A 4,303-nucleotide genomic window follows, 5' to 3' on the forward strand; every position below is an offset into this window, starting at 1 on the left:
TACAGAGAGCACGGAAACTTTAATGCTACAAATGACTGTGGCAGCAGAGGCCTGTAGGGCAGGAGTGGAAGGGGAGTGGTTGTGCTCCCTTGGGTACACCAGGATGATGGTGTCAGCAGCTGGTGTGCAGCCCCACTTCCTTACCCCACAAGGTGAGGTGTGGTTGGAAAACCCAGAAGTCTCACATCTTTGCTGTCACCTGCAGCCTTTTCATGCTTTCCTCTTTCTGCAGCTGCGACTGTAAATGATCCCCGTAGCATGGGGATCTCAGTGCACAAGTCAAGCCCTCACTGGCCCCCTACCAGTGTCATCTCCCAGCAAGGGGTCCTCCAGTCCCTCAGCTCCAGGCAGGAGATGCAGTGAGATGGAACTCATTGTCTTCATGTTATGTTGCACCCTTTGATCATGGCTGAAAAGGGCTTTTGGAGCTGGTCTTTTGGAGCTAAGCTTTCCTCTCGTTAATTAAACACATGAGGAAATCGGCCCTGGGAGAGAAGCACAAATATTTATCCTTACCACAGCAAGACTAGCCCTTTTGGAGGGCCTGCTTGATGTTTCCTTTCAAACAGGCTTAGGAATGGGGCTAAGCCAGTGTCGACAAAACTGGCAGTGTCGTGGCTGGATTATTTATGATGTTTGAATTTTAGTTCCACACAACAACATCCAGAACACACAACCCCCCAGGCAGAAACCTGGCCCCAAACAGGCAGGAAGAGGCCAGGCTTGTCTTTCTGGAAGAAACCCTGAAAATAAAAGGGTGTTTTGGGAGGGGGGTGGAGGGCGAGCTGTGGGTCAAGCCCAGATCTTGCTATTACATGTAAGGTCTCCTAAGGCAAACACTAGGAGATAGTGACTTCAATAATGGTGACTCTCAAACAGGGGCATAGCCTGTCTCCTTCTGGTGTCCATGTCCAGCCACAGGCCCTGAACACAGGGCAGCAGGACACGGGATCCTCGCCCATCCCACCCAAGAATTGTATAATCAAGCCCAAAGGCCGAGGGGCCTCATTCAAGGGATGTGGGCCAGTGAGATGGTGCTTAAATTCTTCCCTGTTTAAAAGGCCGAGCTCCCCACACAGGCCACATCCCAGGGCAGCAGTATGAAGGGTTGCAGGGCTGCTGCCTGTTCTGTGCATACAGGGACATGGCAGATTAAACACTTAAACCAGAGAGGGCTTCAGCCTGTAGGGCAGGGGGTTCTCAACCTTCTCCTTTCTGAGCTCCCCCGCAACATGCCATAAACACTCCAGGGCCCGGTCAGAGGAATGATCCGGGCTCCGGACCAGGGGTGGGGCGGGGGAGCCCACAGGCATAGTGGGCGTGGGGCAAGGAGGGGCTAGCTCAGGGCTGTGTGCGGTGGGAGAGGTAGCTCTGAGTGCAGGGAAGAGGTAGCTATGGGCTGTGTGCAGGCAGGGAAGGTAAACTTAGGGGCAGGTAGAAGGTCAGCAGGGGCTGTGTGTGGGCTGGGGGTAGCTCAGGATGCAGGGAGAGGGGTAGCTAGGGACTGTGTGCTGGGAGCCCTCCTCAGTCACAGCTTCCCAAAGGCTCTGATGGCCCCCAAGCCAGGTCCACCCATCCCAGCAGCTCTTACTGGCTGCATGGGGCTGGGAACTGAGGAGAAGACGCAACCCTGAGCACCAGCAGGAGATGGGGAATGCTGCAGCTGCCCGCTCCATGGCACCAGCCAGAGCAGCAGCTGCCTCACACTGCTCAGAGCCAGGCAGTTTGAGGGGGCAATACCCTCCTGTGCCCCCCCCCAATTCTGCCCATGGGCTCCTGGCTTGAGGCCCGCATGTAAAAACCTCACAACTCCCTGAGAGGTTATGACCCCCAGTCTGAGAACACCTGCTCTAAGGTACCTATATGGCCCCCACGACAGTAGTATGAGCACCTCATGTCTTTATGTTTATTCTCACAACACCCTCTGAGGCAGGGCTGTTATCCCCAATTTACAGACAGGTAACAGGCACAGAGAGATTAGGTGACTTTCCCAAGATCACACAGGCAGTCTGTGACAGAGAGTGGAAAAGAACCCAAGTCCCCCAAACTGGCACCCTAAGTAGTGGGCCATCGTTCCCCCCAACACAACATCCACCAGAGAGATGTTCTGCTCTTTTCCTGTAATGTTTAAGTTTTCAATGCCTGTGTCCTTTGTTGTGCTAGACATGCCTTCCCCAACCAAGCTCCAGCCCAGACAGAACCCATGTGGGATCCCCTGCACAGACCCAGTTAGTCAGTGATCTCCAACTCTGAGGCATCAGCTGTGATATTGGGTGACAAGCAGCCCAGATACCCAGAACGAGAACATGGGTGCCAGCAAATAATCACATAACGCCACAGGAGAGCCCAACCTTCACATCTGCTGCCACCTTCTAGGAAGACACTGATGAGATTGAGCCAAGACTCACTAAGGGACAGCAACTCCATCTCCAATAGAACTCTGCCCAAACTGGGACTAACAAAGAAAAAACATCTCAAAGTTAGGCAGCAAAAAACTAATTCAAAATGCCCATTGGTTACTGCAGCAAGAAAAGTCATCTAGCACAACAGCCTTCAAACCACAGTTCAAGCCTCAAAAAGCCATTAGTCATGGTCTTTCATGGCACAAGCTCAACTCCCAAAAACTTGGCTGTCTCTTCCAGCCACTTCCATACCACCCTCTACTTGTTTGAGGATAAGAGATCCACTTGCGACTCAGGGGCAAGCCAGGGGTAAAGGCAGGGAGAACGAAAGGCAGCACAGATTCCAGTGTCCTTCAGCTAGTGTACAGACCCCCTCCCCTCCAACCACTGGGACAGCTCATGCCTGGGTCTGATTTCATTTCTAGTATATGGCTCCTGTGGGGCAGAAGCACTTGCCTCTATCCCTGCACTGATATGGAGAGAAGAGACCAGGACTTCATGAGGAGAGGCTGGAAGATGCTCCTGTGCCAGGTCCTTTCCCTTTCAAACCAGATATCAGAAAGTTTCAGCCCACAATCACGGTTGGAACAGGACATTTGTGTCTCTATTTTTCTGTCATGTGGACAATGCTGCACTTAATTAAAGCAGCTGGAACACAAGCCCTTCTAGGCTTGATGGCCTCTGAGTAGAAAGATGTGGTTTGCTCTAACTATGCAAAGAGCTTGCCTGGCTGTTAGAGAATGGGGACGGAGAAGCTGGGTTCTGTTCCCACCTCTGCCACTCACTTCCAGGGTGACCTTGGGAAAGAGTCTTTTTCCTGCATACTTGCAGCTGTAAAACAGATAGGGCAGGATGAGTTGAACACAGAAATCCAGAGAACATTTAACAAGCAGAAAATAAAATGCTAGCCCCCAGAGAGCATGCTCTAGTCTGCTCCCTGCTAACTACACTGCCTGAGCCTGTTACCTCCTAGTAGGCCTAGAAAGAGCTCCCTGGTGGAAATTGTTAGCTCCTGATTGCTCCTGGCCTGGAGCCCTGGGTCATTATCCTAACTGCTTCCAGCAGTGTGGGTGCAGAGCTGCAGGAGACAATAGCAGTGAGTTAACGCTGGGCCTACCAGATCCAACAGTCCCTGTGTTGCTTGAAATGCCCTGGGACCTCACCTGAAGTTTCCTGTTGGAATGTACTGTGTTATGTTATGCAACCAGGTCCAAGGAGCCAAACACAAGCAGCTAGGGGGCTTACCATGTAGCCCAGAGCAGTTTAAGGATGAGCATAGCCAACAAGCCATTCCGCCTCCCAGAGCAAGGGAGGTTTCTGTGCAGACAGATGATAGCTGTGTGCATTTCATTGGGAGAAATCATGTAATGCAATTTTTTATGCAAATTAGATCCCCCCTCAAACCCCAGGGAGGCTTTCAGTGTTGCAGGGTGAGAGGACCGTAGCCTCTGACTAAGCAACAGCCTCATAAGTTTCCATTTCTGCATCTTCAACCTATTCCCCCTTTCACTCCCTTTCCTCCTTGAGGTACCCACCATTCAGCTTGTCTCTTCCTCTGCCCTCCTGCTGCTGTGCCACTCTTCCTCCTCCTCCGTGCCTCTTGCCCTCACAGTCTTCCCCATCCCCATCCTGAAAAGCTTCCTCCCCCTTGGTGAGGACCCTTTCCTTTCAGCTGGGGTCACTCCCTTGTCCTTGTTATTGCCATCAAGATGATGCTTAGCTAAGCAAGTGATCCTGTGATCTGGATCATAAGCCTTGTATTCCTTTCCCCATCTTCTGACTGTTGGTGGGACTGTGGCCTGACAGCTTGGGAGCTCTCTGAGGCAGGATTAGCTTTGGGCATGGTGAGTAAAGGGAAGAGCACTCTTTAGGGACTCTGCCCATAATATCTTTTGCCCAGC

This window comes from Gopherus flavomarginatus, chromosome 4, assembly GCF_025201925.1.
Source record: "Gopherus flavomarginatus isolate rGopFla2 chromosome 4, rGopFla2.mat.asm, whole genome shotgun sequence".
NCBI classification, from domain to species: domain Eukaryota; kingdom Metazoa; phylum Chordata; order Testudines; family Testudinidae; genus Gopherus; species Gopherus flavomarginatus.